Source organism: Physeter macrocephalus, chromosome 14 (genome assembly GCF_002837175.3).
Source record: "Physeter macrocephalus isolate SW-GA chromosome 14, ASM283717v5, whole genome shotgun sequence".
NCBI classification, from domain to species: Eukaryota; Metazoa; Chordata; class Mammalia; order Artiodactyla; family Physeteridae; genus Physeter; species Physeter macrocephalus.
In genome coordinates, this window is record NC_041227.1 from 96,667,272 (window position 1) to 96,681,497 (window position 14,226).

Consider the following 14,226-nt stretch of genomic DNA (forward strand, 5'->3'; position numbering starts at 1 on the left):
ACTAAAACAGTTGGCACTGGCTTTGGGAAGTGGGTGGCAGCTGGAAGAGCCTTGAGGAGCCTGCTGGTGGAATCACGATGGGTTTTAAGGAGGTAGTCACAAGGGCCTGAAGGGAAGCAAGGAAAATATTATTTCAAGCTTGAGGAAAGGGGACCCTTGATACAAAGTGGCAGGAAATTTGATAACAGTGTTGACTATGGGAAGGTAGAAAACAGAAATCGTATCTAACAAATTCAATGATCTAGATAAGGATTTCTAGACAGGACACTGGAAGTGCCATCTGGCTGCTTCTTGCTGTCTATGAAAACACGTGAGAGGAGAGAGATGATCTTAATGCAGAACTGTTCCGCTTTCATGCAAAATTTAGAGGAAATATAAAGCAGCCTGCACTTGCTGGGTTTGAAAATAAAACTGTTTCTTATTCCCAGCTTCTCCAGATGGCAAATGATTCTCAAATTGGGAAATGGTTTCAGGGCAATGATCAAGTCCAGAGCGGGACTGTAAAATCCTCTGTCAAAACCTCAGAAAGATCTAAGGCAGTGTTGCATAGAAACTTCCAGGCAGATTAAAGATCTTCAGGGCGTGCCTTTGTCTATTAAACAATGGGGCTCTTAAGAGTCTTAGGGACCTCGTCCCATAGTAGCTCAGAAGGAGCCCCAGGTACAGGAGAGCTTATCTTGCAGAGGTTTGTGGGCGTGGTTTTAGTGGATTATAAATTGATGCACAGTAAGTCCACCAAGATTTCAAAGGAATTGTATCAGGTTGGACTGAAAGGGACAGAGACATTACAAAATGCGCAGAGGCTTTCGGACCCCCAACCTTTGATGGGCAGGAAGCAGAGCAAGAAGGCTACTTAGTTTCAAGCACAGATGGCCCTTGACTATTATGTGCCTCCTATTTCCCATCTCTTGGAATGGGGACTGTCTAGTGGGGCATCCCATCCCCGTGTCACCATTGTATGCTGGGTAGGTGGGGTAGATAACTTGTCCTTTGAAGGACCTGAGTTTCACAGGTCTTCAGATTGAAGGAACTCTAGTTGAGGAACTGCATCTAAACTGACTTACATGATGAGATCCTGGACCACAACCCTGAACCTGATGACATCAGGGGATGAGACTTTGGGGCATCTTGGGTGGGGGTGAGTATATTTTGAATGTCAGAGTGACGAAAATAATTTTTTTTTGAAAATAATTTTTGACGAAGGGGTAGACTGTGGAGGGTTTAAAACTTGTTCATAAAACCTTTGACATTTCCCCCATTGAGAGATGGGGGTCTCTGTTCCTTCCCCTTGAATCTGGGCTGATCATAGTACTTGCTTCTAACCAATAAAATGTGAAGAGGTGATGCTGTGTGACTTCCGAGTTTAGGTCATAAAAAGGGGATGCAGCTTCTGCCTCGTTCACTGGGACCCTCCTGCTCTGAGCCCTAAGCCCCCCGTAAGAAGCCTGATTACCCTGCGGCCACCATGCCATAAGGAAGCCAAGAATCTCCGAAAGGGCTCATAAGGCTCTCCAGTCAGTAGCCCCGGTCTTCAAGTTCTCCCAGCCCAGGTAGGTGTCAGTCATCTGAGTGAATGAGCCTTCAAATGATTCCAGCTCTCAGCCCTTGAGTCACCAACCAACCTTCTAGTCTCCTCAGCTGAGGCCCCAGATATTGCAGAGCAGAGACAAGCCATCTGCTTTGCCCCTTCTGAATTCCTGACCTAAAAGAACCTATGACCATAATAAAAAGGAGGTGGTTGTAAGTTTGGGATAAATTGTTATGCAACAATAGTGACCAGGAAACAGAGAAATCTCAATTTTGTAAATGTGTCATGGAAAGAACGCATAGTTCAGGATAACTAAGAGTTTATGCCTTTACAAACAAAAATCACTTTCAACAAAACCTTAAAAAATAATTTTACCATGTTGGAAGAACACACTCTTTTTCAGAAGTATTTTCCAGTTTCATTAAACATTATAAAATTATTCTTTTACTTTCTTAAGGATTCAGAGTTGTTACGGTGAACAGTAATTAGTAAACGCGCTTTAAAACAGATGCATCTTCAGGGCTACTGGCGTTCCTATGACCATACCCCCCGGACCACATGTTCCAAAAATCATGCCTGTGTGTGTAAAGCACATGACATTCTAATGGTGAAACAGACCCTTTTCTACAAAATACGTGCCATGAGCAGTAACAAAAAAATTGTCTTAAAGCCAGTTTAATCAACTTTAGGCACAAGTACTTAGTTATAAAGCCTAGTACTATTGATCAATATTATTCAGGTCCATGAAAATCATTGTAATCAACTGACAAAAGGGCTAAGTTTCTAGTATTGATCGATAAGGCCTTTCAACCCTTGACTTTAACAGCTTCATGAAAGCAACTCAGCAAAACTCAATAAACTTCCAATATCAACCCATCTAACTGCACTGAATAAATGACATCTCCATATTCAACTCCAATTTCTTCCAAATATTCCTCATCCTGACAGGGATTAAGGGCACCATCAAGAAGAAAATTTACAACCTAGATAACGTTCGCATCACAAATGAACTTTGTACTTTAGGATACAAATTCCTTTAGAGAGAGTTACCCAGGAATCTGGGCCTGCCATAGCCTCCTTTATTAATTTAAAAGTTTGAGTCATTTTTCCCTTTTGGTGCAAGTACCTCATTTGTGGCGTGCAAGTTTGGCTTTTTCATATTTAGATTAAGTGTGTCAAATTCCTTACTAGAAAGGGGGTTAGAACCTACCAGTTCATGGGTATCAGTCACATGGCTAATTGTTTTCTTTTTGCTAAAAATCTCAGACAGGCCTATTGGCGGTCTCTCTCCTAGATTATCTGGCAGTTTGAGTTCCAGGGTTTGTCTCGCAGCTTGGCATTCAGTAGTTTCTTGAAAAATTGAACTTTAATTCCAAAAAGACGCTCTGAGGAGACAGCTCAAGAAATCACTCCAACAAGTTTTTAATACCAAGCCGTCTAGTAGAACTAAACTACATCTCCTCAGAGCCCTCCTGTACTTTCAGTTTTCATATATTGCAGCCATCAATATGCCTGCCTGCGAGAGACTGACTCCCTTTTAATTACTGCTTCAGATTTATCACTTGTGGGCTTGGGGACCAGATCATCAGATTCATCACAAGGGTGCAGGAAGCAAGATAAATGGCCCAAGAGGGCCCTTCTTTAGAAAGAGCATGCGAAATTTAGTACACAAACTCCATCACATCTATTTTGACTATGCAAAAGTTGTAAAATTTCTCCACTGATATTCTATTTATCCCCTTTGGTTCATTTAGGCCAACGTTCTCAACCCCGGCTTCATGTTAGAATCAGTGGGGCTACTCTGATTTATTTGGTCTTGGATGGGGCTGGGCATCTATAGTTTTGAGAACCTCCCCAAGTGATTCTAATCACACACAACCATTGATTTAGGTAAAACCATTACATAACTTCATCTTAGACAGTAAAACTATCATTTTACAAAGCTGTTTTACTAATCAAGTTTTATATGATTTTGAATTTATTTTCTCTCTTAAAGTACCAACTTAAGTTACTTTCCTTATTGGTCTTTTCATTGAATTTTTTTTAACCTTACAAATTATTGATCCTCTCAATGCAGAGATTATTCCCTCATAATTTTAGGTTTCCTTTCCTAATCTTATGTTTGTCAGCAAGTTGAATCCATGTAGACTAGTATTGCTCTAGTTGAGGGATGATGAGTGACTTCTGATCACATCCTGGCCGTTCTGGGTATTATGTTATGAGACTCTGGATTTAATGTAAATCTTCTACTTTGTCAGGCTTCTGCTAAAAAGGGACCAGTAGGGGAAGGAGGCATCAATGCTTTACTGCAGGGTGGGAGGAGTGGAAGTCCAGGCCCCACGTGGGCTCCCCAATACCACCCTGCTGGGCAGTATGAGAGGTACCTTAGAACCACCAGGAGCTGGTGGAAAGCTAGCTCCTCACCTGGCCTCCCCTGACTCTATGGAGAGGGGAAGGGGCACCACCCTTTCCCTGGGTGGGGGGGTGCAAGCCCAGGCTCCCCTTTAGGCCTCTTTGATGCCACCCCAGTGGGGACGGGGAAGGGTACCTCTTCACTTCGGGCAAGGGTAGAGGTCCAGGCTTTCCACGAGGCCTTTGCTGATGGAAGTTAGGGGGGCCTGCAACCCTCCTAGGTGTTTTTCCAGAGAATGTTTGTTGTCCAACAGGCTGCCCACTTCCTGGTCCTTTGGCAAGAGGCAGCAAGCTTTTCTTGTCTGTGCCCATCTGGATAGGGGGCTTCTCCAGCAATGCAGTCTGGGATGTACAGAGACAAAAAGAAATCCCAAGGAGCTCACTGCCATGTTGCTGTTCAAGTCTTAATGTCCCGAGAGCTAGTTCACTTTTCTCTCCACCTTTCAGAGTCTTCTTAACGTTTGTTTTATAAGATGATGCCCAGGGTTTTTAGCTGTATTTAGCGAGGAGGATCGGGAGAAATGCATCTATCCTCTCTTGTCCAGAACTGGAAGTTCCAACTCTCTGTTCTAGATCGTGCATACAAATGCATTAGAAGATGTGGCTTTTTCTTCGGTGAGTTCTTGCCGCAGGTGGGCAGCCAAGAGGCATATGCTGCAGGAGCAGACAATGCGGGCTTAGCGGGAGAGGGAGCTGCACGTTTCCCCCTCCTTAGAACACTGATAATTCTCCAATGTGAATGCCAGCTTAGACATTTCTTGCGGTGGCAGATGGGTATTTGGCCTGTCCGGGGAAAACTCAAGACAGGGGTCCCGTGGAGGGCCCACGGGGACCACGTATGTGACTTCACCAAGGTGAAACTCATTACCCTGCCTTAACCACTGTGCTTCTTGGGGCCCTATTTCAATTCAGTATCACCAGTGGCACCATGTCCCAAGCCCCAAAGAGTAGTTAGTGAATGGTAGTTATGTCACCAGCCTCTTCCCAGTTCATCCAAACTTTGTTAACGCTGTCGGAATTAGCTTCCTAAAAAACAAACCTCTTCAGGCCTCTTAAGATCTGATGCTGTGCACTCTGCCAAAAGCAGTCATTCACAAGTCCCTTTAAGAATCCGAAAAAAGCCACAGGCACTCTGTACAGAAAAATGCACAAGTGTTTGCCTATACTTACGAATCCCTGAAACTCTTCCTTGTCTGAGAAACCATGTCCATCCTTCCTCCACACTCTCTCAGCAATTCATGCTGCTCTGTTTTAGCATGTAAGGAGTTGTCCTGAGATGAGGTCTGTATCTGTTTGCCTCACCCGCTAAACAGTAAGCAGAGCCAGGCTTTTTTCTATTTCTAGCACCTAGCATAGTGCCATAGTGCCACAGTAGGCAGCAGATGATCACAATTTATTGAATGTGTGCAGGACAATGAGTAAAAGGTACAGATGAGGTCGAAGGGCTCTCTTTGCTCAGGAAACTCCGACGGTTCCCATGTGTTCCTCTTTATCAAAGCCCTACCCTTCATCGTAGCCTTAAAAGCCCTATTCTCCTGGCAATTCCCCCTTTCTCTCCTCACCCTCTCTGGATGCTCTTATCCACACTCCCGGTTTAAGCTACCACCCACTCATGGCTTCCAAATCTGTCTCTATTCTGGATTGTTCTCTAGACAGTTAATTGTCTAGCGGGCCTCTCCATTTTTCGTTCCTCAGACTCCTCGAATGAAATCCATTTAGGACTGAATTTACTTCCACCCTCTCCTACCACATCTCTGCTTCACCCCACCCCCGCTACATTTCCCATCTTGGTGAGTAACCATCACCGCCTACCCAAGTTGTCCAAGAAAGAAACCTATGAGTCTAGACCCTTTCCTCTCGATGCCCAAGGCCTTCTACCACTTAAATAGCTGTTGAATCCAGACCCCTTGACCCCTTTACATGTCCTTGCTTGAATTTAGGCCCTTGTAATTTCTTTTTTTTTAACATATATTTTAAATTTTATTTTATTTTTATTTTTTATTTTTGGCTGCGTTGGGTCTTCACTGCTGTGCATGCGCTTTCCGTAGCTGCGGCGAGTGGGGGCTACTCTTCGTTGCGGTGCGCGGGCCTCTCATTGCGGCGGCCCCTCCTGCTGCAGAGCACGGGCTCCAATCGCGCAGGCTTCAGTAGCTGTGGCTTGAGGGCTCAGTAGTCGTGGCTCGCAGGCTCCAGAGCACAGGCTCAGCAGTTGTGGCGCACGGGCTGAGTTGCTCCACGGCATGTGGGATATTCCCGGACCAGGGCTCGAACCCGTGTCCCCTGCATTGGCAGGCGGATTCTCAACCACTGTGCCACCAGGGAAGCCTAGGACCTTGTAATTTCTTAACAGGATTATAGCAGCAGCCTCTGAACTGCTTTCCCTGTCACCAGTCCTGACCCCTCCAGTGCATTCATCAATACCCATTTATTGAGCACCTACTATATGGCCACAGTCCTTCTCTCATGGAGTCTGTGTTTTAATAGGGAGTAGGGGGAGCCAGAGCGTAAACAACTGTATAAGGTGACAGTGGTGACAGGGTCTATGAGGAGGAATATAGTAGCAGTACAAAGGTGTAGAGAGGGATAGGATGGATGCTTCTAGACAACCCGCTCGAGGTTATTCTGGGCAGAGAGCTGAATGAAGTGAGGGAGCCAGGCAGTTATCTGGGAGGAGAACACTCCAGGCAGAAGGACAAGCAAGAGGACAGAATAAAGAGTGAGGATGCTGAGGGCTGACTTTATCCCACCCCTCTGCTGTCCACAGGCACTGGACTGCCCGTCTGCAAGGGGTTTAAGAGCTGATAATTATTGAGCATTTTACTATGTGACAAGGACTATGCTAAGGACTTCACATGCATTACTTCAGACTTGTTTACATGCATCTCATCTCAGGCCTCAACACTCCACTGGGGTGGGTGCTATTGTTAAAATGGGGCATACATGCAACAACTACCCACATACTTCCACATATCCTAATGCCTGTGTTTGCCAGACATTGCCCACTGGGATGTGACTCTTCTTTTGTCCTTTACCATTTACAGCGTAATAGTCTTTAAATGCAACATGAGATATTTTTACAGTTCAACAGGCTTCGTGAAATGGTAAGGGATGGAGGAGCAGGGGAGTAGGGCAGACACTGGAGGAGGCTTCCTGTGGAGCAAAGGGGCTGTTCCGTGCACAGAAGCCAAAGAAGTAATCTAGCAACGTCAGGAGAAAGGATCCTGAACTTGTTGTCCACTCTACCTACCTTGCCTGATGTATCTCCATCCCCGACACACTGTAAAGACATCTTTATTTAGATATAATTCCAATAAAATAAAATCTCTTTATCGGTCTGTTATGTCAGAAGATCAGATTCTCCTTGTAGTGCATTAGAACTTTGCTATAATAATTCAGTGTAAAGAACATTTGCTCTGAACCTCAACCAGTAACAAAGAAATAAGCTTATTTATTTAATACCTAAGAGTTCAGGACCAGTGCAGGACTGCCTCCCAGTGATGTGGGGAGGGTCAAGTGAGACAGTGTACGGTGACGTCCATCACAAGGGATGAAAGTCAGCAAATATAAAGTGATTATCTCTACTATTCTTGTTGAAGGAAGATCTTCCGATGAGACCATCTGCAAACATGAAACCATAGTCAGTACCTTCAAGACGATTTAATTTTTGATACAGATCACAGGATCCCGAGGCTTTCCAGAAAACACACACACTCTCTCCCTGTCACTTTCCCACGTATGTGTGCACGTGCCTGTGTGCTTGCGCGTGCACGCAAACACACACACACACACACACACACACACACACACACACACATACACACAGAGGTGAGAAAAATCTAATGGCAGAGCTGAATCTGGGGGCAAGTCCAACTTTCAACAGATGATTCCAAGAAATAGCTAGAACGACAAAAGTGAATAAATTTGGTTAACAGAATAGTTAGATCAGTGGATTGCCTCCCTGGCTGCACACTAGAGAGCTTTAAAACATGCCGGTGCCTACCCAGAGAGACTCAATTTCATTGGTCTGGGATGTGGCCTGGGTATCAGAATTTTTTAAAAACTCCCCAAGCTATTCCAATGTGCGGCCAAGGTTGAGAACCCCCGAGTAAGAAGCTACAAACATTTTTGATTTGGGCTTGAAAAGTGGAAACTAAATGAAATCAAATTCAAATCTCCTAAGTATCAGGTTAGCAGTGAAAGCACCATATTTTTTTCTGGCCTGAGACTACGGTACCTTTTCCTACATGTTTATTCTTGGAAAAGACAGGATTGCAATTAAGAGAGAAACAGCCGTGCAAATGGAAGTACAATGTGGCAGCTCGATTCCAAGTGCTGTTTTTTTTTTTCTCCAAAAGAAATGAAGCAAAAGGTTTCCTTTTTCTTTTTGTACTCTAATGCACCACACCTTGAGAGTCCTTGAAAGGTAGAACACGGCTGGTACGCAAGCGCTCGTCTTGATTATGTCATTTCCCGCGGGATCCCCAAGGCCTACAAGTCACTTATCCTCAAAAGGTTACAATGAAATATTTTAGGCAGCAATTAATATTGTAAGAAAGACCTAAATAAACAAGGAGGATGGGGGGAGAGAAAAAAAGAGCATCACACGCAACTAAGCCAGAAGATGCTTAGCATTATGGCTCACTAGGGCTTTTGGGCTCTGGTGTCTGAAAATCTGTACTGAAATCCTACACTGGTGACCAATACCTCTCGGAATTGTAACGGTTAGAGACGACTGCTTATGGTAAACGGTACTAAGCAAATCCAGTTATAATGTCGAAAGTCAGGGCTTTGGGGCAGGAGGTAAACTCCATTTTCATCAGTACTGTACTTGGAAACTCAAGTGATTCACTGATAAATGATACTTAACTTCCTGCAGAGAATTCTTTAAAAGATGGAGACACAGTATATTCAAATCTCCTAATAGAGCTTCCCTGGTGGCGCAGTGGTTAAGAGTCCGCCTGCCAATGCAGGGGACACGGGTTCGAGCCCTGGTCCAGGAAGATCCCACATCCCACGTGCCACAAAGCAACTTAAGCCCGTGTGCCACAACTACTGAGCCTGCGCTCTAGAGCCTGAGAGCCACAACTACTGAAGCCCGTGCGCCTAGAGCCCGTGCTCCGCGACAAGAGAAGCCCCCGCAGTGAGAAGCCTGCGCATCACAACGAAGAGTAGCTGCCTGTGCGCAGCAACAAAGACCCAACACAGCCATAAATAAATAAGTAAGTAAGTAAGTAAGTAAATAAATAAATAAAATAAAAATGAAGACTGAGTTCTGGGGAAGAACTGCCCTGTTGCCCATGTTTACATGAAATTCAGGAACTCATTTGAAGGAGCCAGAGGGTGTATCTCTGGGGTCTGATCTTAGATTCTTGTCTGGCCATAAATAAATAAGTAAGTAAGTAAATAAATAAATAAATTTATAAGAGAAAAAAATCTCCTAATAAATGCCTGACACGGGGCACGTGACTAATGTTAGTTCTGTTATTTCTTTCCTCTTCTTAAAATAGGATCTGAGTTGTATGCGTTATTCATCGTAAAACGGGAGGTGGAGACAGGAGGTTACCATCAGGGTTGTGATTCTGAAGGCTCCAGGGTCTACCGGAAGCCAGGTGCCACTGCCTGTGAGCTTTGTGACCTTAGGCCATTACTTTACCTCGCTGAGCGACAGTTTCCCCTGGAGAGGAAGGTACAGTCATCTGTACCCATACAGCTGCCACAGGCCTGTGCTGGGCGGGCTGGTTTGCTTCTCTGTCTCTCCCACGGGCCTGTGGGCAGACTGAGTGACAGACTATTCCACGACTAGTGCCTGGCAAATGCACAGCACATAGTAGGCGTTCAAAAAGGCTGACTGCGGAAAAGAGAGCTCTGATAAGACAGTTGTGTAAAAGGAAACCTATTACTGCAAGGTTAGTGACGTCTGTTTCTGCAAATGCACAGATGTTTTATGTGCATGCCTCCATTCAGGGCTTTGTTTTAAAAGGATCTTGTTTCTAGCAATCTGACCTCTGGATAAATGAGGTGGTGTCACACTAATTTTCTTATGCTTTATATTTAAAAAGGCTTTGTGTTTCTTTAACGAGATAGCTTTTCAAAGGAGTCATGCATTGGTTCTAACGATTGTTGCTTTCAGACACCGCTTTGATACATCTTTTACATTCGTAATTGAATTTCCACGCACAGTACTAATGAAAATGGACTCTACCTCCTGTCCCAAAGCACTGACTTTTGACACTGGTTAAGTCGCTTTGCTTTTTTAGTATGGTTTAGAATTAAGCGGTGGTCTCTAACCGGTACGACAAAAGGCATTTACTTCCAAACACGTCAGGAAAACAATCAATTTCAGGTTAGCTCTGAAATTCTGACTTTTTTCTCTTATTTAAAAAAAAATGAGAGAACATGGCTAGGTGTCACATTTCTCAGAAGTATTTAAAAACCATGTGGCTCACTCAAATCCAATCATAAAATAATGGAGTGCTAAAAGAAATTACAAGGCGAGTGGACCATTTCATTGCCGCAGCATCAGAGCAAGAAAAGATTCTTGAAAAATTAAACTGAAACCCTAACATCTTTATCTTTTAAAATTCTTCTTTAATATAGACATTGCTTCTTTTCTAAGAACGGAGGTTTCCAAATACCCAATATTGCTAAGCAATGCTCTTTGCTGTAACAGGCAAAAATATAAACGTTTGCACAAGATATTCAAAATAATAATACAGCTTGCAGGAACTGCTGAGAATTAATTAGGAAGGTAGTAAGCTTGTTACCCAAATAAATAAATAAACCCGAGTGCACTCAGTGTCTGACATTAAGGGGTTATATACTTTCCATTAAAGAGGACTAATAAATATAGTTTAAAGGCTCGAGGGAGGAGTGAGAGAGGAGAAGGCTGGCGCGTACCAGCTCAGGCGGTGCCAGACGTCAGCTGACTGCCTCCATTGAGATTACCATGGAAACACCTTCTCCTGGGACAATGCCACGAGGGCAGGGTGCTTTAGAAATGGTGATGGGGAGCAGAGCCAGGAGGCGGATGGATTTTTAGCAGGATTCAGCCCTGTAACATATTACAAGGACAGTCTATCTTCCAAATGAAACAGTATCTTTCTAGCCAGTCACTGTCAAATAGAGTAATAAAGCATGACGCCTGGCAGAATTACAATCCATTTACCTCTACAAAACAGTCACACCCTTTCAGACAATTGTCTCTCTTCTCTCGCCCGCCTGCTTGCTTCCTATTCTCCATAGAACTAAAGGAGGTATTTGTGTAAATTAATTGGCTGCTTCCTTAGCCATCAAGCCCATACTGATAAAAAGGGACTATATCAAATAGCACTCAAGGGCAGATTCAAATATTTTTCAAACCAACCCATCAGGCAAAGCCAACACAGTTCCCCCAACAAAAGGGTGAGAGGAGTTCCAGCTGAGGTCAGGTTAAATGTTTCAGTTTATGCGGTCTCCCTCGAAACCGGTGAACAGATTTCATGTTTACGCAAATTAAACTCAGCCTTGGCAATCAGCTCCCTGAGCGCCGGCTGGGGAGAGCCCATGCCCACAGGAACTCGAAAGGCAGGGGCAGCAGTGCACTGATTCGAGCAATGTGCCACAGCCATGGGGTGCAATTTTCCCCACCGATTTATAGTGATCTCTAGGACGGTACACGGAGTTAAAGAGGTTGTGACCAGAGTTTTGCACACAACGTGACTAACTGGGTGGGCTACTTCTTGCCGTTGTTCTCTGCATCAGGCTGCGGCTACCACGAGGCTCCCTGCTTTGCAAACCATCTGGATTCTGATCCCATGGCCCCCCCACCCTGTATAAATTTTAACCTTTCTTGACAACTGTTTTCGAATTAATGCTTTATTTCGATATTACCATTTACAAATATAGTGTCCAGAGTGACTCAAGGGGGATGACACTAATTTGACAATAACACCGATTCCGAACCTAACTATGCAGCATTTGTACCTAGAAAGTCACTCTGTGGTTAATAAAGGGGTCACCTGTACCTTGAGTGTTTCATCCTCACATTGCTGTGTACACTTAGTTGACCATGCCATCTGTGAGGGTATTCTCAAAAACCCTTTCACGGTTTCCTATTTTTATCTTTCCTGTGAAGAGTGACTGGAACCATGGCTAAATGATAGACTGATTGAATAATTTCTGCTAATGGAAGGGGAAAAAAAAAGGTCTCAAATTTATCTTTTAATTATATTTTGTTTAGGCTTATGTAAAGATCAGTCGTTATCTCCTGAACACAAACCAACTAACCACAGAGAGGGGAGAGATGATTCCTGTAATTAAAGATTGACTGAGACCCCAGTGTGTGCTGGGTTATATAATTTCGGGTAATAGAAAAATACGTGATACCACTACACACCTGTTAGGAATGGCTAAAATTAAAAAAAAAAAAAAAAAAAAAAAAAGAAACTGGTAATAGCAGATGCTGGTGAGGATAAGAAGCAACAGAACTGGGCTTTCCTGGCGGCGCAGTGGTTGAGAGTCCGCCTGCCGATGCAGGGGACACGGGTTCGTGCCCCGGTCCGGGAAGATCCCACATGCCGCGGAGCGCCACTGAGCCTGTGCGTCCGGGGCCTGTGCTCCGCAACGGGAGAGGCCACAACAGTGAGAGGCCCGCGTACCGCAAAAAAAAAAAAAAAAAAAAAAAAAAAAGAAGCAACAGAGCTCTCTATCATTGCCGGTGGGACTACATAAATGATAGTCACTTTGGAAGACAGTTTGGTAGTTCTTATAAAGCCAAATTGGGCCTTATCACAGGAGCTAAAACTGCACTTGAAGGTATTTACCCAAATGATTTGGAAACTCGCACCCATACGGAAACCTGCATGTGAATGTTTCTAGCAGCTGTATTCATAACTGCCCCAAACTGGAAGCAACCAAGATGTTTCAATAGGCAAATGGATACACAAACTATGGTACATCCATACAATGGACTATTATTCAGCAATAAAAAGAATAAGCTATCAGGCCACAAAAAGGCATATAAAAACCTTAAATACTTATTGCTAAGTGAAAGAAGCCAGAATGAAAACGTTACATACTGTATGACTCCAACTATATGATATTCTAGAAAAGGCACAACTATAGAGACAGTAAAATGATCAGTGGTTGCCAGAGGTTTGGGGAAGAGAGAGAATAGTAGTAGAAACATGTAAGAAGTATCCAGGGTTTCCTTCCTGGCTGCCTGAGGATCAACCACCATTAGGAATGACACAGTAACTATCTGGACCAGGAAGTTCATGACCAACCAACTATGGAAACAAATGGTCACTGATGTCCTTCATCCTGGAAAGGCAACAGTATCTAAGAAATTTGGGAAAGACCAGACAAAATGTACAAGACTGCACTAGGTGTCATCTTTGTGTTGGATTCAGAACCATTTCAGTGGTGGCAAGATAAATGGCTTTGGTGTGATTTACGATTCCTTGGATGATGCAAAGAAAAATAAAGCCATACATAGACTTGCAAGACATGGCCTGTATGAGAAGAGAAAGACTTCAAGAAAACAGTGAAAGGAACACAAGAACAGAATGAACAAAGTCAGGGGGACCGTAAAGGCCACTGACGGTGCTGACAGCAAGAAGGAGTGAAGATTATGCAGTGACTTTATCTGCTGTGATTATGCAGATTTTAAATAAGAGGATTAATAAACTGTGAAAACTTAAAAAAAAAAGAACTATCAAACAGCAAAGCATTGGAAGAATTTTGTTATAAAAAGAGACTGGGAAAAGAAACTGAAAATAACAGGTATTGTTACTGATGGGCAACTTATTCATAGGTAAATACTTGATGGCAATATTTATCTTAGTTTTTTATGCTAAATTCTAATTGTTCACAGGAAAACATGGGATCTGTTCTACAAGCAGTTAGAAATTTAGGCTACAGTGAGGGCAACATAATAATAGCTTGGCTACAATGAAACATTTTCCAAAGGTGATCCACAAGGCAGAGTTTGCTGTATGCGAGCCTTCTTTGTTGAGATGCAAGGTATAATCTGAAGTATGTGGAAGTGTACTATTGAAACAAAATTAACACCTCCTGATTTAACTTCCAGTTTATAGGAAATACAGGGACTAGGAGAGTAAGTTACATGAACCATGAGGAAACAATCAGACAAATCCAGACGAGACCAGTGCTGGACTCTTTAAAAACTCAACATCAGACTTGAGGATACGGGGAGGGGGAAGGGTAAGCTGGGACGAAGTGAGAGAGTGGCATGGACATATATACACTACCAAACGTAAAATAGATAGCTAGTGGGAAGCAGCCGC

The 14,226-nt window shown here is 43.6% G+C and overlaps 1 protein-coding gene and 1 pseudogene across 2 annotated transcripts in view; one reads left to right on the forward strand and one right to left on the reverse strand.

Annotated features, from left to right (window-relative positions):
- MYO1D (myosin ID) overlaps nt 1-14,226 on the reverse strand; it is a 356,895-nt gene that overhangs the window by 119,020 nt on the left and 223,649 nt on the right. The gene's annotated exons all lie outside the window — the stretch shown is intronic.
- LOC102982151 (40S ribosomal protein S24-like) lies at nt 603-14,019 on the forward strand (annotated as a pseudogene).